The sequence below is a fragment of the Plectropomus leopardus genome, chromosome 4 (assembly GCF_026936395.1).
Source record: "Plectropomus leopardus strain MGB_pleo_1.0 chromosome 4, ASM2693639v1, whole genome shotgun sequence".
Taxonomy (NCBI): Eukaryota; Metazoa; Chordata; class Actinopteri; order Perciformes; family Serranidae; genus Plectropomus; species Plectropomus leopardus.
The window spans coordinates 23,135,984-23,157,145 of NC_142179.1; the positions used below are offsets into that span (position 1 = coordinate 23,135,984).

A 21,162-nucleotide genomic window follows, 5' to 3' on the forward strand; every position below is an offset into this window, starting at 1 on the left:
AGTTGATACAAACATCAGTGGACACTCTTGGAATACACACCATCTCACCTGTCACACTTTAACAATCACATCGACAACTCGGTGCAAACACGTTGTGTAAAAATGTACACAGACGCAGCCATCAGCTTGGATTCCTGTCCCACACGACCACTGACATGTGTGTTTGTGTGTGTGTGTGTGTGTGTGTGTGTGTGTGTGTGTGCAAGTCTAACAGTATGTGTGTGTCTGTCTGTCTGTGGGGGGAGAGGTGGAGGCCATCTTTCATCTCTTGCTGTGATCAGATATTCTACATGATATGATATGATGATACAGGCCCAATTAAGGGATGGGGTTGTGTGAAAAATGTGATGACAGGGCAAGCGGAAGAGTAGACTGTGATCTGACATCTGAGAGGGAGAAAAAGACAAGGGAGGGAGAGAGGGAGAGCAAAAGGGAGAGAAAGGTAGCAAGAGTTTGTGTAAGGATGGGGGAAGACAATGGGGGATAGTCGGGACTGAAAGACTGTTGTAGGAAAGAAGGGAAGAGTGATGCTGGTAAAGGAAATGAAGATGGGGTAAGCATGAGAAAAATAGTGCGAATAAATGTTAAGTAGGGAGGGACAGAGAGAATTAATATGATTAGGAAGGAGAAAGGAAAATGGAGAGGCTCATAAAGATGAATGGGGAGTTATGAAAGATAGAAAAGGCAGAAAAATGAGGCTTCTTTCCCATAAGAAACAATTTGTCAAAGATGTTATAGATCCTACTTTGCATCCGTCTTGTTTAAGAGTGAACAGAATTTTAGGGAAACTTTGACAGGGAGACTTAAGTCAGATCTTTTCTTTCAAAAATATAAACTTGACATGCAGCATGGAGAGGAAAAGACAATAAAAGTAGGTGTAGAAAGGGAGAATCATTCTAGTTTTTAATTGTTGTTTCATATTTTGCACATACAGGTACATTTGATTTGACAGACACGCTGTAGTGCACCAAAAACAGCACGCAATGTGAAATGGAGCGGATTTTAAACAGGAAGGCTTCACGGTACTGTCTGAAGCTGTTTCCCAACATTTCGTTAGTCTGTCTGGATAAACTACAACTGTGTCAGGTGTATGATTTTGATCGGGACGCGTGGCGCTTTGATCACCCTGCCAGCTTTTATCAGCACGCATGCTCTTTTCATAACCAAATAGGACCCAATTATGTCAAGCACATTGTTCTTTACCTGGAGTGCCAAAGCACTACACAGAAGGGAGGAAATAACTCATACTAAAACATCACTTAAAGGGAAAAAATGCATTTATTTAGCTGTCAAAAAATATACTTGTTAGACTCAATCAATTACATGAAATAGTTCCAGTGAGGAGAATATTTTCTTATTAAGTACACTTCTATATCAAAATAAAGTATATATAAATACATTCTTATATCAATGTAAGGTCACAGTATCTGACAGTTTGGTCAATAATCTTATACAACCAGTTGAGAGAAATACAGAAATAAAGAGTTCAGTGCAGGTCCAAATGTCATAGAAAGGAATGTGAAGCTCATAGAGCTTGTAAGATTTATGCGTGGACATCCTGCAGCTCGTATCTTGATGAAATCTGGGCTTCTCCCTAGTTGACCACGAGGACTCATTTACCTAAAGAAAGAGAAATATTAAGATTATTATAACAATTCAAAGACATTCCAGCAATCTCAGTTGACCGTTTACCTTAAACCAGAGGTGAGACCAAGTCATTGGTTTGTAGGTCACAAGCAAGTTTCAAGTCTTTGCACTCAGGTCCCGAGTTGGATCCCAAATCAAGACGGACCAGCCCTAAACTTTGAGTTTTAAGTCCTAAACAAGTCATAATATGTTCTTCGGCAAATGTAATGCCATTTTAACAACAGCTTAATAGTATAATACATTTTAAGAAATCATACATGCTTTTCAAAATTTGTATTTACATGCTCAAACAAATTTGTTGGTAGTTTTTGGGTCTCTATAAATGTTTTACTCACTGCAAGTGGGTTTTTTTTGTGACCACAGAGTAGCTGCCATATGTGAGCTAAATAATCTTTTGGATATTTTTTTCAAACCAACCAGTGCTCAGTAACGTAACATTACTTCTGTAGTAAGTCCTGTTCTGTTTTCTCAACTCGATTAGATGCTGTGCGATTGGTTAAGTAGCGTGGTTCTGGGAGATTAACAACAGATGTATAACAAAATCTAGTCTATCCATTCCAATAAAGATGCTCACTTTAAAGTTTCTTGCTTTGGGGTTTACTTTCACAGTATGCAGCCCACTGACTACGTGCAGTAATTTTTCTCCTGCTGGCCCCACCTGCAAGTTCCTACTCAGCTTATAAACTTTACATTGTGATGAGGTCATGGATTTTTAAATCTCTTTTGTCAGATGGAGGGAAGTTTTATAACTATAAAACCACCAAGAATTTATAATAGAAAGAGTCATTATTGACCTTGTTTACAGTCCAAGGTGTTATGTCAACAGGGAATTTTTTGCTGCAATATTGCAAGTGGCCACTGGGAAATATTAGTCGTTAAAGCTGGGCGGCTTTCCTGTGGGCCTGGAATTAGTGTTGGGAATGAGTAGTGATAATGTGATTTGTTTCAGGAAATGGAGGGAGATCTCCAAGTGAAGTCACAAGTTGTTCATGTTTAAGTCCAAGTTGAGTTGCAAGTCTTTTTTTATTTTGTCGAGTCTGAAGTCATTAAATTTGTGACTGGAGTCTGAATGAGTCCAAGTCATGTGACTCGAGTCAATACCTCTGCCTTATGCTACATGCTATGACATCAAAGCATGACCTTTTGACAGAATTACACCACATCCTATGTAACACAACACTTTAAACAGCAAATTTCCTCCATAAGTGTGAGACTAAATCATCACTCCCAGCCAGAGGGGCTCTTACAGCAACCTGTTAGTTACATTGCTAAAGCATGAGGGACAGCGCTTGTTGTAGAGTTTCATCACATCCCAAAGCAAGATCCTTGAATGAAAGGAGTTCAGTGAGCTGTGAGTTCCCGGTGTACTTGACAGTGACAAAGGCCTCAACAATAGCCGCTGACATTAGTCCCCCTCATATCACGCTGCACTTTCCTCCCATTGTTCCCACTGCACTTCTCACATGTATTGTCTTACGTGATATCCTTAGAACCCGATAAGACGCCCGGTGAAAGTTTTTGTAGCTGAGGACACAGGCCTGGGAGTGTCTCAGGGTTACAGCTGCTTATTATTCTCTAATAGAGGAGACTGGGAGACTGCAGGGTCTGGGGAACGCCTTATCGGATCCCTTTTACACCCGGTGTAACCTGGGTTACCTGCACCTCCAGCCCTCCCTCCATTACTTGTCTTGCCATACCTGACAACCCCTTCCTCCAGAAACACATTATGGTATTGCATTTCTCTCAAACTATAGAGCTTGTTGACAAGCATGAAAGGTATTCTGGGGCCCAATTTGAATGTATAGGCTGTGCAGAACAGCTGGGGTCATTTGAGACAGTAAGGATGTCTGACTGGCTCAGTTAAATCTTCAGTGTATGGTGTCATTGTCTGCATCAGACAACAAAAGCACAGCAACACGTCATTTTAGGATCCCATGACTTCAACAGAGGTGTTTCCTAAAGGTTTACTCCATATGTATTTGTTGATTTATCTTGTCAGGAACTTGAAATCTCTTGAAAGTTGCTATAAGTCAGCAACTCCCCTCAGTTTTTTTTTTCTCCAGGATTTCATAAAGTACAAAAGTACTGCTTTGGCCACGCTGTCTCCTTCAACAAATTTCTCTGATGTTTGGCTGACAGTAAAGAACAGTTTGGGGTTGGCAGGGGGTCCCTGGGCCATCAACAGCCAAACTCAGCCCAACTCCAAAAGATGAAGGGAGGTGGATTCAGACAACACAAGCACACCACCCTGCCTGCACACAGCACCTCAAGGGCACACACTGCCTTCCTGGCCTGCCTGTCTATCTGTGGCAGCTGATCTTAGTCAAAGCTACATGTGCCTCTCTCTGCATCCTCCTCATCTTCTCTGCTGACACTGCACTTTAATGTCTATATATAAGCATGATGTCCGCAGTGTGTGTGTGTGTGTGTGTGTGTGTGTGTGTGTGTGTGTGTGTGTGTGTGTGTGTGTGTGTGTTTATGCCCATGGGTCCAAGCCTTTCCTGATGATTTTCAGTACCTCTGATATTTTGATTACATCAAACAAAGCATCTGACAATCACCAGCTGAACAGGTAGAGCTGGATGTTATAAGGTAAAGTGAAACAGCTGTAACAATGCTGCACAAGAAAAATAACTATAAATGACGCTATACAATTGCAAGGTGGGTACCTCAAAAAAATCAGTTACAATGTAGAATTATTATCTTATTATCTAGCCTTTCTTACCATTACATGTTTCCTGCACCCCAACCCACCTCACCTAGAATTTTGGACTTCAGTTGCAGATTTTCCTATTGGTGACATAGGCAGCTGCCCAGAGAGGGGGTACCAAAATTGCCCACACCCAAACCCTCACACAAAAAAAAAAAAATCGAATATAAGGCAAAAACGATACAAAAATCAAATGCCAACAGTCTGTCCATAGTATGGCATGTTCTGTTCACCTAGTTTATCACTGAGTGATCATCACATTCAGAGCATGCAAGAGCATGTATGGGTATGGTGGAGGGAAGTTTATTTGGACAGCATTAGAGTAAGACAAAATGAAAAGGCAAAAGCCATTCCAGGGACAGTTTTAAAAAAAGAAATCTGCTAATTTCATTTTAGCTAATTTCATTTTAGCTTATTTTCATTTAGTTAAGTCAGGCTGCCTTTTGTCGGTGCTAGCTCTTTGATCTTAGTTTGGTGTGTCTGGGCTTTACAAGGGAATAAAGCTAACATTAGCAACATTTAACTACAATCACCATTTTCTTTTGTACTCATCAAATGACTACAGAAAACTGTTGATTGCCTTTTATACTCATTTCATTTCTGTGGTTTTGGCCTTCATCCTGTCAGCCATGACAACATTTTATTGACTGATTTTATCATCTGTACTGATAGAATTTCTATCTTTAGACAGAGCTTTACAGCAGACCTACAGGGTATTGCAACATGAATGTTAACAGTTTATGTTTTTTTTCTGGTGATCCAAACCACTTACAATATTTAGAAGGCAAGAATTACTCCAAATTGCCACACTGACCCAGTTTAACTGAATCCTACTTGCAGTGTGCTCCACATACTCTGTGTCTAGCGATGTCATTGTCTTGGGGCCTTTGCAATGAAACTGGTGAAGATATATGCTAATGTAGTAGCCAATAGAAACAATAGCTGAAACATGGAAAATAAAACACAAGTGGTAAGAAAGAAAAAGAATATGCCTTAAAGTGGGGTTATTTTCAACACATCTCTGACTAACTAACCAATCTAGAATTTAAGTATAATTGAAAAAACTATATATTTCTTTTGTCACTCTAATTTGGTGATCTTTTAATACCAGTAGACCCAGATTTTCCCAGACCAGATCTGCAAACATGGATAGCATAGGATGGCATGCTCTCTATCACAATACGCATTTATGCGGAAAAATATAGGATTTTTTTGGGAGTGGTCTCCCCTCATCCACAAAAAAGGATTTCATGTCAAAGTGTCCCTCAGGAAATTTGACAAATGCAGAAAGTAGTGCCTGGTGTTGCCCCAAGTCTGATAACAGGGTGGAAGAGTTGCACGCCTTGCTCTCTTTCTGCTAACTACTCCCAGTAGACTGCAGTCAGATGCCTGCACTCTCCATGAGGAGGCAACTGATGCTGCTGCTGATCTGCAGAGAATAAGACTCGACTGAAGCCTATCAGGTCTGAAAGAGACGACTGATACAGACTCAGTGCAGGAGAAACATGATGCATATACAAGGTAGAAACATGTGCTTGCACTATGTGTATGACAACTTCATTTACATTATATAATCTAGGACTGAGGTAGGTTTGGGCACATACTGTTGTACAGTCCATACAGATGCCAACCAACAGACTGGGGGCAATAAATAGACACACAGGTACACAGACGAACCAAACATGCACAAAGATATGACTGACACACACACAAACACATCTTTCCACCATCCTTTTCCATCCCTCTCCTTCTTTCTCTATATATCTCTGTCCGTGCTTCTGAACCTTAGGGAGACATATTCTTTTTCATCTGTCAGTATGGATGGAAAAAGACATGTTCAAAACACACAACAATGGCCTCGCCAGCACCGAGGAAGCTCTATGTTTTGTATGCTTGAAGCACTGCATTATCTCCTAAGTGTCTAGCAACCCCAGTATAGTAAATAATGGATGCTCCTCTTCCTTCTGAAAAACCCCTCTTTCACTTCAGGGACCAGTCATGGTTTACCTGTATAAATGCCCTTTCTGTGTCTTTGGAGAAATGGATAGCACTAAAGGATGTGGGTCAGACGATTTCATTAGCACAGCATTTCTCTCTGTGTCTCCTTCAATCAGCCGTTTGACAGAAGCAATGTCAATCAAAATGTCTTACAGACACTTCTGTATAGAATTTGCAAAGAAAAAAGGATGCAGAGACTGCTGATCCATAGCAGGGAATTCGTAAAATATAGCCCATATAACAAAATTGCAGAAACAGTAATGCTTGGGAGGAGAGAGAGCGCAGTCACCTTTGAGATCAGCTGAATATCCTTGACATCTTTAGCCTGGAGACTCCAGTCATTATGCCATTTGTTTCTGGGTCATGATCTATGAGGTCTCCATCCAACCTAGAAACACAGGAAGGGAGAAAGGTTTAGTGCTGTAGATGTACATATACACTGAAACAAGCATACAGTGCATGAAAGGTATCATTTTACAGACACTGCATGGAATCAGACTTTATTAGATGACGAGAGTCCTACAAGACTCATTGCTTTTTGACCTACTTGTTTCTCTACCATCAAAACACTAAGCAAGATTGGACTGTGTGCCACTATGCAACTAAATCTCTTAGGTCTACCTCCCCCATTCATTCTGAGGTTACATCGAAAGAGTTTCAACTATAGTGAATTATTTACTTGATTCACCATTCGGCCCTTTAACCCTTCAGCAAATGCACAGGCAGTTGAGGTTAAAAATACACTCCCACAGGATCACAGTTTGACTGCGTGAACGTGTGTGTGCATGTGTGTGGGCAAGGATGTGGGTTAAAAAAAAAGTATATATCACATGACACATAAAGCACCTTACCTTCTCTCTTTTACAGACACACACACACACACACACACACACACACACACAGAGGAAGTCATCACAGCATCATTATGCGGGTACTTTCTGAGTGAGAATCCAGGCCGTCCCAGATGGGATTATTATAACACAGCTTGATCTGTGCAAGAGCTACTAGTGTGATTGTGTGAGTCTGTATGTGTGTGTGCCACAGTGTGTTACTGTTTGTGAGAGAGTAAGTGAGTCTTGACCTGTGCTTCATGACCTGAGTGAATGTGAGGGTGCACCTCTCTGTGTCTGTGAAAGTATAAAATATATAGTACAAGCATAAAACTGTGCTATGCCGAATCATTAGCAGGAAGGCGCTTTACTTGACAACTGTGTCAAATGGCTTACATTCGCTTACAAGAGAGTATGTATACAGTGGACATATTCATGTTGAGCCTCTGTGTCACAGGACTCTGCGATACATGCCTGTCTTACAGCAAACTGATTGAGGCTGCAGCAGCTTCCCTGTCTGACTGAGTGAATATTAATGTCAGAGATATGTGGGCCTTGGATCTGCGCACACACACACCGACACCAACTCTACATGGCCATGTTGCCGTGGTATGTCCCTGGCATGCAGCAGTGTTGTCATGGATACCCCCAGACACATCCGCCATCCCATAAGCGGGGGGATGCTGAGCGCTTCAGAGGGGCTGGCGCCGAGGCTTCCCCCCTTGCCCCCCAAACCCTCAACCCCCATTCTCTATCCCCTTCCCCCCAAAACTGAATCCCTGTCCCTTATTCTCCCCGAAAAATTGGCTCAGCCTCGAAAAGGCTCTTTGCTTGTCAGCTGGGTAGGAAGCACACAGCTGCTATCTTGTCTCAGCGTTGGGCCTCCATTGCTCTTCACTGGAGTGGGTTGTAATGTAACTGGGACATGGAGGGAACAATGGAGAGAGAGAGAGAGCGAGAGAGAGAGAAAGAAAAAACCTAGTACCAGTTTAAATCTTAAAATTAAAATAGAGTCTAAAATAGATGTTGAACAGGGAAAATGAATGTGGTTTTGTGTGTAAGTGTGTGTATGGATGTGTGTGTCAGCCCTCAGGGCTATGGTTAAGCTAGTAGTTTATCCTGAACTGATCCTTTTCATTAGCCATTATCAATAATTCAACATTGCACTTGCTTTAATGGTTTAATGTGGGCAAACTCTCAATCCGCACACATCCACACTGACACACACGCACACTCCACTTAATAGCACTCACTCTCTTAGCCTGTGCCCAGTGCTGCTGAGGTGAATATAGACGTGTAAACGTGCACATAACACAGTCAGTGCACCTAAACCTTTCAAAGGTAAATACCTATCATTCAGAAAAGAAAAATTCTTCCCCACCAGGCAGTCATAGGATCCCTTGATTTAGAGAAGAAATAATTTAGTATTTCTCCACAAAAGTCTGTTTTACTGTATATCATGTTATATTTGCAATAAAAAGGCACATCAAATCCTTGACTGTGAGATGAGGAAATGAAAGGGTTAATCTTTTATGACGCGTCCCCTCCCATCCGTGCTCTCTTTTGCCCTCCCTTTCATATTCTCCAGTATGGCAGCACTCAGTGCCTTGCACATATGCTGAGAAAAAAAAAAAAGAATCCTCTTTGATTGGAAGGCTAATTTGAAGTGTCAATTATTCTTATGCAAATGAAGGTACAGTTTCTCACGTCTGAAATGGGTTGGGGGGCACAGATGGGTGCGTGGGTGCGCGGGTGTGTGTGTGTGTGTGTGTGTATGTGTGTATGTGTGTGTGTGTGTGTGCCCACCGCACAAATCTCCCTCCAAAACATACAGCGCCATTCCACCCCCCCTTCCAACTCTTCATCTATACCTCGGCTCTTCGGGAAGAAAGCTGACGTACAAAGACAGCCGGCATAATGGGACGAGGATATTTGCATGCACATTGTCCGCACTGAACGCCAAACAGATCATAAATTGAGAATACAATGCCAAAACAGTAACAAAGGCGCAGAAGTGCAAGGAAGCACCCAAAACATTTGACAATACGGCAGCGTGGTTCTATGTTGTAATGTAAATAATGAGATGATGTTGAGTAAACAGGGACACAACAAGAGCTTACATGTACCACGGGAAGTATTGTGGGCAAACAAAACAATTTACTACAGCTTTTGTCATTTAAACACTTTCCAGTAACGTTCTCTTGTGCTGTCTGAGGTGCAAGCGAGAAATATATAATCCCAGCGTCTGTACAGAGAGGTACAAGAAGATCCTGTTTGAAGGAAAAGGGAGAGAGAAGGGGGGAGGAATGGAGAGCGACAGAGTGTGCCTAAAAGCATATATTCGCATCTAAGTACAGTATGTGAATGAGTGCACGCTCCTCTTTATGGTAATTAAAGCTCTGGACTCAAACCTGAATCTGGATGGGAGATTTAGACTTACAAAAGGGAGACAAAGTGAGGATGAAAAAGGAGAAAGAAGCAGACAGACAGAAGACTCTACAAATAGAGTCTGTTGTCTGAACCTCTCAGCTGATGTGGTGGTTCAAGAAGGGAAAAAAAGGGCTTTTCAGGCCCAAAACAGGATCAAACAACCTGCTGTGGAGTCCGGTTACACCATAACAATGGCTTACATTCACTCTCAGCCTCAACACACAGGCTTTTACCTCAAAGGGTGTAGAGGGAGAGTAAGTCTGGTTTAGAGGGTGGGTGCGTGCGGGTATGGAGGGGAGGGCTATAGCGATATCTTAGACGATAATGGTGTTCAACAGATTAGATGGTATCAGCCTACCATGTTTGTTTTCAACTGTCGGCTTCTGCAGCTCAACTGAGATCTATGGTCAACCCCGCAGGCACTCTAATTCTCAAGGAAACTTCTAAATATTACTGGAGAAAGTGGAGTACTCTGATAGATAGCATTCAAAACTCTTAGATAAAGACAACTGGTGAAGAGAGAGCAGCTAAGGAGAGATCTCTACCTATAAAGTGTGGAGTTGTCACATTGAGTGTTTGATAGACTTTTAATTGACTGGTGAATGAATGAGTCCTTTTCTTTTTAACACTTTCCTTGATTTGCTCAGGATTTTAAACTTAATTGTCGGATTCCTAAAGATATCATATAACCAACTACAACAGCTGTCCCTGTAAGCTCCTCTGTCCACAGCAGACAATCTGATTAATCACAGACGCCACAATAGGCAGCTACTATCTGCTAACCTCTTAAGACCCTGCCTCTCAAGCAATGAAGAGCCGCCCCGGCAATTTGTATTTGTTTTACATTGGTTCAGTAGTTCTGGGGAAATTAGTATGCAGTCAGGGATGGGAGAGCTTGTCAAGATCAGGGGGAAATCTCTACCCACCCACCGGGTGGATCTACACTCATGAACAAGGTTGACAAGAAAGCTGACTAGTGTAAAGACAAGAAGCAAATAAAATGGCGGAGAACACCATGAATATTCTTTTTCATATGAGTGCACTGAGAACACCTTCACAGACAGGCCCTTTCTCCATCCGTCTGTCTCGTGTGTCTGTTCATCTGTCAAGACACTCACTCTCTCTTTTTCTCCCCTCGCACCCTCTAGCCCCTCTTCTCTTTTTCCAAAACTATGTGTCATGCACGTCAAAATGCTAAGGCCAGTCCTTTTTTGAGGGTGTTCTGCTGGACCATAGAGCGAATAAACATCCATGTCAGGAGAAAGCGATCTGGGGCCCTTCTCTCACTGAGCCCGAGCTCTCCTGGGAAACACACAGCTCATACAATGGATAGAGGAGGCCTTTTGTTGAGTCTCTGGGAGCTGCAGGGCTAGCTCTGGATCAAACAGGGGTGTGTGTACATTTCTGCATTTTACACACACACACACACACACACACACACACACACACACACACACTCACACACTCACACACTCACACACATAAGAGCAAACCACACTGATACACGAGAGTGAACACACACACACACACACACACACCTTCGCCCACACACACAGACTTTCCTCATCTTCCTAAACTTGGTGTGACTAAGTAAACTTCTTCACCCTTTTGCAGTAGTTACTGAGGGCAGGAAGATGAATTTGAAATAGCCAGCAGGAGAAGAGAGGAGAGACAAAGGGGAGAATGGTGACGTAAATCAGTGTTGGACTGATTTAGACTGGTTTAGTGTCAGTCTAAAGGGGCTATCTGTTGTACTATATACAAATCACAGTTCAAAGCCTGTGACTGGGCTCCCTTCTGGGGTCTGAAGCAGGGAAATCCTGCATGGAGGTGTCTAATGCTTGTGGGCAGCCTGTGCGTGTGTGGCACAGTCATTTATTACATCTGCTTGAGATATTTGTCAAATATATTGGCATGAGATACATGGGGAAGGGGCGGCACAGGAGTATTACATAGCAATTGTATTCAAAAAAATTAAAAACTTCAAGGCAGCAGTTGCATGAGCGCACACTAGATGCACATTTGTAAAACTCTACGGCAATCAGCTAGTTATATCACCATTGTCTGGTTATATTCAGCCATTGTATAATGGCTGAATAGAGTGAACAAATGTGGTGGCAATACAGACACTAGAATAAAAAAAAAACTGCTAACCCTTCTACCCAGAATGCATTTTAATAAATTTCCATTTCAGCCACTGCCTTGCTCCTGGCCGTCTGCCCCTCGTGCATGATCTGTGGGAATTCTCCTCACTGAAATGAACTCACATCGTCTGACCCTATTCATCCCCAAGACTGCACTTTCTCTGGGACTCCCCCTTTTCCAGTCCCCCGGTTTCCCACAGACCCCCTCTCTCTTTCTCTCCCTTTGCATCCTCCCCTTCTTTTTCTCTACCTTCCCACTGCCCCCCCCCTTCCTTCTTCCCTCCCAAGTCTCTGCCTTGCTTTCAACTCCAATTTTAGGCACAATGAAGTTGTTCTGGCTGACAGTTTGGCCAGTAGAATAAGTGTTGTTTGAGCCTGCTGTGTGGCCCTGTAGCGGGCCCATTCTCCCCCTTGCCGGCTCAGTTACCGAGAGCCTTGTTGGTGGGACACGGAAGCCATCCGTCCCCACGCTCCCACCCTGACCCAAACAATTAGCCTCAAACTGCATTCAGGCTCACCTGTGCCCTCTTTTCAAATACTTTCTATTTATTACCTTATCCTCCATTTCTCTGCAAATAAATAGCACTTTTGCAACATAAGGATTTGAAAATGTACAAGGTCTTCAAACTTTCATATTCATGTCTGTGTTATGAGTTCCTCAAGATGCCATGTGGTTTTCATCCATATCGCATCTTTTATGGTGCAGTCGCTGCTACACCACAGCCAGGTTGGCCTGATTTACTCACTTACTCCATATCTTGTAGGACGTGTCAGAAAGGATTCTGTATTGGGGTCAGCTGGAAAGACAAAGCCCGGAGCCCTCTCTCTTCTGTCGCTTTCAGTAAGCATCAACTAGCCTATCTTTCTCTCCCCCCTCCTCTGCCCCCGCCCTGTACTCCCTGTGTTTCTTTTCCAGTTCTCTATTTCTCTGTTCCAATGAGTTATCAAACAAGTATGAAAAAAATCACACTATAAATATTCTTCTTGTGTGTATCCCCTCTGACACATGCACACACAAAAGCACACACAGAGAAGCCAGGACATGAGAAAGTGGCTGGGAGAGGCCCTGATGGGGGGACCATATGTCCAGGCGTTGTATATCAGTCGGCTTGCCCTGAGCGCTCTGCCAGACCACCATAACTTAGTTTGTCTTCAGCACAAAGTTTGGTCCAAGCTTGGCTGGCTTCATTAGGAACCTATTCTCTGGAGCCAATGAAGCTCAACAGACCTCCAACAAAGGAGCTAATCACACTCACTGCTGCTGCTCTCTCTCTTTCCCTCACCTTTGCCCTGTCTCTAAGAACTACCAACTTTCACTCCTTTTAATAAACAGAGACCAAATATACGTAATCAGGTAGAGCCAAACAATAACTGTCAACCAAAATTTAGACAATACAGCACAATCTGAAGACTGTAGAGCATGAAGAATAAACACTCATAGCAGAATAGCCAAATGATGACAGAAAAATAGCAATTGTTCAATCGCCATACCTTTCTTTCTCTTGTGTCTAGACAGTCTATGGTACAGAACAAAACTCTGTAATTGTGTCAACACTGAAGATTCACACCTGTGAGTGTTAGTGCATGTAAGTGGACTCACGAAGTGTCATGTTCTCACCTGACAGACACTTTGCCGTCTCGGATGCAAGTTTTAGTGAGATGTGGTGTGTAGAATGAACGCCGACCAACAATGTGTTTGTGCGCGCATTTGTGTGAGCAAAGGGATGTGATGCACTGACAATGGAGAGCCCCGGGCTGCTGAATACTTGAAATGACCTTGAACCTCAGCATTCTCCATTCCCATGGCTGCAGGGACGGTGAGCATGTCTGTATATTTGTGTGTATGTGTGTGTGTTTGAGAAGAAGAACAATGAGGCACTGCACTTTGTCTGTGCACATAATAGCTCCTCCAAAATTCTGTATCACAGTCAGGGTCAAAATATTTCCAAAGAATCTGTAGTGAATAATGCAGGTGAGATTCTATGGCCATTAGATTTATGAAAAAGTTGGCATTGCTCTCTACAAAGCTGGAAAGTTTAGACCTTTTGTAAGACATACTAAGATTTTCATCGTATTGTCCTCATTAGGATAGACTTCATGGCTTCGTACCATCTTATCACATCAGGGTAAGCTATCCACTTTCACCAACATCTCAGCCTGCAGTGACTGTATTTGCTCAACCTGCATCCAGCAGAGACAGAGGCTTGCTCCATACCATGTCCCCTACTGTGCACATAGGCTACTGGCAAGCATGAACGTGGCTGATCTGGACATGACTTAAACACACAGACACTGTACACACAGGATGGTCCCAAAGCACACAAATACACACACAAACAGACATTCGTGCACACCCAGATGACGAGGACTTGGTAGGTTAAGAATGGCGGTAGGGGGTAGGGATGGCGAAGGGAGACCCAGCGAGGGGTGGTAAAGGCCATGTCACTGGGCCCTGCTTGGACATAAATGTCAGCAGCATGACTACCCATACATGGAGACCCAGCAGTGAGAGCACACAGGAGATAATCAACAAGAGACAGATAAAGGGGAGATGAAGAGACATTACTACCCAAATAAATAGGGGTATATAAGGTAGAGCAAAGCTTAAAATGTAAAGAACACATTTTAAACCAGGTTTTAAAAGTTCAGTGTTTAGGAGTTTGGGGGATATATTGGCAGAAATTGAATATAATCTTATAAGTATGTTTTCTTTAGTGTATATAACACCTAAAAATAAGAATTGTTGTGTTTTCATCAGCTTAATGAGCCGTTTACATCCACATAGGGAGCAGGTCCTAGTTCACAGAGTCTGCCATGTTGCACTACAATGTTTCTACAGGAGCCCAGAATGGACAAATAAAAAACAGTCTCTAAATTATGGCATTTGATTTTTTGCGATTTCGCATCAGTCAACGTAGTTTGCAGCCCTTCAGGGACAAACAGCATTGAAAAAACAACACGTTCTTGTGCCAAGTTGTCACGTATCGCCGCTTTATCGGTGGACTTTTGCGTCTACATATTACGCACTAGGTAGCCTCTTTCATCTGCTACTGAAGTTGATGCCACAACCAACGTAGGTGTTTCAACAAAAGGATATGGTTAGATTTAGGCTGAAAAGGCAGAGGTGTTTAAGTTTAGGCAACAGACACACATAGTTAGGTTTTGGAAAAAACATCATGGTTTGGCTCAACATTCAAACGGGAAGCGAACACTGGACTCCTAGGTGAAAGTCTGGGGTTAGTTGGACCTATCCACTGTTTTTCCAGCCTGCCCTATAGCCACGATAGCTTTTGTCTTGCTGTGTTATCAACTGACACTATCTATCCGCGTATCATATTGCCATGAGAGGTGCAGTCCAGCTGACCGTTGGCGTATCATAACACTCCGAAGGTTTTGTCCCACTGTGTTACAAACTGACATTCCCAGCAGCAGCATATCATAACACAGGAAAGGTGGTATTTGACATTTATATCTTACAATGAAATCACTGACAAAGCAGCAGTATTTTTTTGTAACATGAAACTGCTTTATTCAGTGATTTTGTGAATCAACTGGTCCATTTGTTTTGGTGAGGAAGAGACCTCTGCGAATCATTCAGCTCCCAGTAAAAATATCCTGAAAGACTGTATTTTAAGTTATCCAAGAAAAAAGGTGAGCATACATTAGCAGGTGTTGGGCTAGAGGCCCATCCGTGATAAGCCCAACAGCATCGGAGAAACACTGATATGTAACATCATACTGCTTTAATTAGTGTTTTTTGTTACCAGTTTTAAAGTTTGTTTTGGAGAGGAGGAGACCTCTGGTGAAAACGCGGCTCCTGTTAAAACTCTCCTGAAAATTGAACATAGAGGGACACCTGTGCAGGAGTTCCTGTTTGTCACACAAGAGAAGTTTCAGCTGGTTGCTATCTGCTATCCTCACAGCTAGATACTACTAAATCCTTCATACGGCTCTTTTAAGTAAATTGTTTTACCTTAAACCTAAAATGATTCGTGTTCAGAAAACTGAAGTGAAAGATGTAAAATAGTACAGAATACAAGCTATATCTTTTCATCTTTCAAGTTTTGCGTGGTGTCTAAATTCAGAAAGGGAGAGGGAGTAGTCAGTGTATTATAAAGCTGGCCTGTTTCCATGAAACAGCTTTTAAAAAAATATTTACCCTTAACTCATTTTAACACCAGCGGAATATTAATTGATCTGACTATTTTTCCAAAACCTCACCCTACAGTCAGATGCATTACTCAAACAGATGCAATACTGTGTGCATCCCTCCCTCTCATGCCCTATGTTACCATTCCTGCTCCCCATCCATCCATTAGATGCTGAACATTTCAACTTTCAAAGTGGAGAGAGAACACAATGCCCTCTGCAGCCTAAAACACTGAATACATTATCAACATTTTGCACTCGCACTTGAATATTCCAACAGGTAAAAACAAACAAGCACGCATACAGTATACACTAAGGAAAATGCAATGTTTTTTCCCTCTCTTTTAAAGGTCAACACACAACTCTGCACCATTCAGAGGCACTTTGAAGACCAACATAACACTTTTATGCAAGCACTCAGTGTTAAAAGAGATAAAATCCACTTTACAGGTCCTCAGCAAACAATAGAAAGTATGTACATTGTGATGCATTTTACATTCATCCATTGATCATGCATTAGCAAAGACGGTCTGATAGACAAGTGGACTATAAGCAGGAACCTTGTATTTCATGTTCAGTGTAATCAACATGTATGTGTTTGTGTGTGTGTGTGTGTGTGTGTGTGTGTGTGTGTGTGTGTTGCATAGGTACTATTAGCAAGACTATAGTAGGATTTTACTTGAAAATTGGAAACACATGCACAGACACAACGATGCAAAAACTCACACACAGTCACAAGATTACACACAGCAAGCAGACACACTGGTAGCAACACAAGAGATCCCAAAAGATACTAAAAGGGGAAAATCTAAACTTTTATTACATAAAACAATCAATTTTGTTTTCAGCATTTCATGTGGTGTGGATTTTAGCTCTATATTGTTATATAGAATGAAGGTCTTTCTGTTCTTTTGACAAAAAAAAAAGGTCTTAAATGGGCCAAGAATAAATCCCTCGCAGACAAAGAGGAACCATAGATTATAAGTATTTATAGAATTTTATGATTTCTATTTATACTATACATATTGTAATTGTTACCAAAACACAAAGCATTCACAAGATACACACTGAACAACACAGTGCTCAATGTTTTCGCCTTGTTTTCAAGATAAACAAATGTAGAAAAACCCCAATAATTTTTCTGTTGATGCAAAATGGCACATTTCATACCAAAAAAAAATGCAGGCGTATCCATAACAAATTTACACAGCCAATTTCTATTACTTGTTTAGACACAAAAATTGTTAAAGCATATGGCCTTGGCAGTCATCAGAAGTTAACTGTTCTCTCTGTAAGTTAACAGAGGAAAGCTGCCCATGTAAAATGCACAGGTTGTGTTAAAGGTATACTATGTGTGATTGTCCTTTAAAACAATGCATAGACTAATACAGGAATAATTTCTCTTAATTATCACTTGTGCCCCACTAGACATGCACAGTGGTGTATTTATTGCAAAGACTCTGCTCTCTCTTTCTAATTTTTTTTTCTTCCAATTATCTAGACGTTTATGGGTGTGTAACCCCTCATCGCTTACATCAGGTTGGGCCTTTATAAAAGGCATCAACCGGGTAACAGACAGTAAGCATCACGCATCCAAGACACACACACCAAAAAAAAAAAAAAAGAAAGAACACCAATATAGAGAGGTGAAACCACAAACAAGAGTGAATCTGTGTTGGCCTTTATTTCCACTTTCACTAGCGAGTGTGTTCAAATACAGTTGCCAACAATCCTGCATAGTGCATCTTTAAATGTAGTTCTACAAAATTAAATAAAATATAGGGTTAGGACACTGAGGTCAGAGTCATGTGCCTGATTTCTCAAAAAGAGAAAACAATTTAGTAAATGATAGATGTTTTATTGGAACAGCACAAGATAATTAATTTTTTAAAAAAGTGTCACCATGTATACACTGTAAAAAAAACCCTATTTGTTTTAACTTAAAAACTTTAGTGTCTGGGCTGCCTTAAAATATGAGGTTGACTGAATTTGAGAAGACAAGTTGAGATAATTTCGTATTGATTCAAAATTGCCTCTCCTATTCAGTCAACTTAAAAAAAAATTAAGGCAGCGCGAACACTAACTTTTTTTATGCTAATATGGATAGTTGAAAAAAGAATCCAACTTCTGAATTAATTGTTTTTTGTTTTGTTTGTTGTCTGTTTTTTCAGGTCTGATCGGATCACTTTTTACTTTACATGCAATATTTCAGCTTCTAAAAGTATTGGAAAATCATGACAAATATCAAACACCATTCTAAAGGAAATGTGTTTAGATCATATAACACCTTGTGTTTGACACTACATGGCATTATGTTACACAGCATAAAGGAAACTCTCTCTCTCACATACACACATACACACACACACACACACACACACACACACGCTCTCTCCAGATGGTCATAGCATTTAAAACAGCAACAACAGACTCCCTGAACCCAAACCTGAGGCCATCTTCCTCTCAACACGCACTGTCCTCAGAAACAAAAAACAAAACAAAAAAACCCCACAAGTCCTTCACTCTTTATACAATTTAACCTTCCTCTCTTTTATTTTTCCTTCCTCCCCTTCTCCTTCATTTCCTTTTCATCTCTCCATTTCCAACTCTGCCTGGAACTACAGCAAAGTTCCTCAGTGAAAGCAGTGTGTTCTACTCACCACCGACACTTTTACAGATCCCCAGCAAGACAGTGGTGATTTGTGCCTGTGTTAAGGCAGAACTACTTCTTGCCTCTTTCACAATATAGATTGCTGCCATTATCTGGAGCTATTCCTCTAGCTGACACAAAAAAAGACAAGAAGAAAACATGGTGGGGGGAAAAGGATGAAGGAATTTCACCCAGCTGCTGTATGAATTACTGATGGGACCTGAGTGACAATTTGGTATGCAATTGTCAGTGTCAGTCACAGAGACATTGTCATGTCTGATTCTCATCTTGTGGAGCCGAGCTTTACAGTGTGTTGTCAGAGGACAGTTTTCCATGGAGGAAGTCCAATCAGTATCACAACCTTTTATTGGTTTAGCTGGGTCTAAATGGGGTTTGGAGCCTCATTTTTGGTTAATATATGTGCTATTACATATAAACATACATTCAAACACACACATATTGAGCCAGGACCTTTGACTGTAGCGAAATCTGACTAATATTTCAACTAATGTCGAGTGAATGTGGCGGAAATGCAAATTCAACACTGTCCCCTTTCACACAGGGGAATCAAATCAAATCTTTTGTGGCCGCTGGGCATTGAGGGTGGGAAAAATGGCGAGGCAAGGGGAATCCTTGGGCCACTCGTTTGGGCTGTGAATGAGTCTGTGCCCAAGCGGGAGAGATGGTGTGCCAGTGGTGTGCTCTCTGCTAATTGATTGCCTCTACTAACAAGAGCATAATGTATTCTATTGTGGTAATCCTTTGCCCATGTTCATTAAGCCAGGAAGCAGCGTGATCTTTTCTTTTTGTCTCGCTCCTGCTCCCTTTTCTCTCCCCTGCTCCTCTCACCACCCCCTCTCCCGATCATCTCTTTTTCTTTCTCGCTCCTCTTCTCTCTGCCTCTCTCCCTCCTGCGTCGAATGGGAAAGGTGATGCAAAGGTGGTATGACAGGCAAAGCATCCCTCACCATCCCAAATGCAAAAACGAAGAGGAACAAAGGACAGATGGAAGGAATAGAGTAGGTGGCTGGTAGGATGATGCAGGAAGGAAGTATGGATGAAAGGATGAGAGGGGAAAGATAAGGACGAGAGATGATGGCTGAGAGGGTAGAAGTGGTTGGAAACAAGAGGAAGGTGATAGGAAAAGAAGACACACTGCAAGTGTGAAAAAAGATCTGAGAAGCACCTTTCGCCATCTTCCTCCATTTCTCTCTTTCTCTCCACTTCCCGCTCACACCCCATCCTCTGTTCCTGTCAGGTTCCCACTTGCTCCTGCTCCCCCCCCAACTCTTCTTTTTACCCCCCTCTTGCCCCTTTTTCACCCACCTCCCTTCTCCGCTTCTGCACCCCATCTCTGGTTTGCCTCTTAATAAGAGCTGGCGGGACAATAGTACCATTGTTGCCCGTGTTTGGGAACCCTGGACTGAAACAATCGCTGTTTACCCAAGCAGTGGCACAGCCTGGACCCTCTCCTTCATTACAGCCGGGCCAAGTCTGATTAAGTCTGTTCCGCAAGTGCTCCAATAAGCCACTGAGCCAGCCACTACGACTCATCCGCTCTCCTCCGTTTTCTCACTCTCCCTCCATCTCTTTCCACAACACTTTCTCCCCTGTCTTTCTTCTAAAATCAGAAGTCACAACTTTATTTGGATTTTCTCACTCTGTAAATCCATGCATCCACTTTCTGGCATTGTTGCCTCCTGATTTACATATTATCCATCACCATGAAAACATTTACCATAGAAGGTGTGAAATAAACACTGAGCAAAAACAGAGCAGAGATAGTAGATAAATGATAAAGTATTCCAAAAACCATTAGTTGAATCTGATCTATTTTCAAAATGACCTTCATAATCTAGGACAAAGCTAATTTCTTTATTAAAAAATCCCACTAGGTTTGAATATGCTGCAGGCAGTGGAAATATGACTGACTGCAAGAAATAAGAGAAAACTCTCTTTCCATAATGGTCTCACATCATAAAAAAAAAAAAAAAATGGCATGGAGGTAGTGTTATCAAGCTGATGCTTGTGGCGGAGACGCACTGAATCAGTGGATTGAAAGGCTTTTCACTCAACCACATCCCTCAGCTCTGTGGCTTGTAACAGAAGTATGCTACCAGCACTATGCAAAACAGCATCATGAATATGCGTAATTAGGTGGGACTGGTGTAATTTTTCTGGGTTATGGGATGTGACATTTGTGGGCCAGGAGCATACATCAGCGTAAGCACGACTGACAAATGCATAATCCCTTTCTCTGCAATAAGGCGTTTTTACACTTTGCAATACAAAATATACAGTTTGCCTTCATACACTTAACAGCCACCTGCAAAAATGCACAAAGTCATTCAGACAAACATAAACACAGGGGCACATCTGAACAGTAACACATTCACAGGCATGCACACATATGCAGTAAAAGAAACTGTAAAAGCAATGTGCATATGGTACTAAAAGGAAATCTGTGCATTTGTACACAAATATATACTCCAGATCATGGTCCAATATTTTTAAAAAGCTGTGTACAAGTAACACAACAACAGAGAGACGGATAGCCAGGACATTTGTGTTTACTATAGTAAAAGGAGAAAATAAAACATGGGT

The 21,162-nt window shown here is 41.8% G+C and overlaps 1 long non-coding RNA gene across 2 annotated transcripts in view; it reads right to left on the minus strand.

Annotated features, from left to right (window-relative positions):
• Positions 1-939: 939 nt before the first annotated feature.
• The window catches only part of LOC121943937 (uncharacterized), a 47,251-nt gene continuing 27,028 nt past the window's right edge, over positions 940-21,162 (minus strand). The window contains exons 3-4 of one of the 2 annotated variants that reach the window (XR_015776459.1): positions 6,645-6,743; positions 940-1,620 (exon numbers count right to left, since the gene is read on the minus strand). This is a non-coding gene — a long non-coding RNA (uncharacterized LOC121943937). The remainder of the gene's footprint in view (positions 1,621-6,644; positions 6,744-21,162) is intronic. The other variant, XR_015776460.1, reaches the window with a different exon arrangement.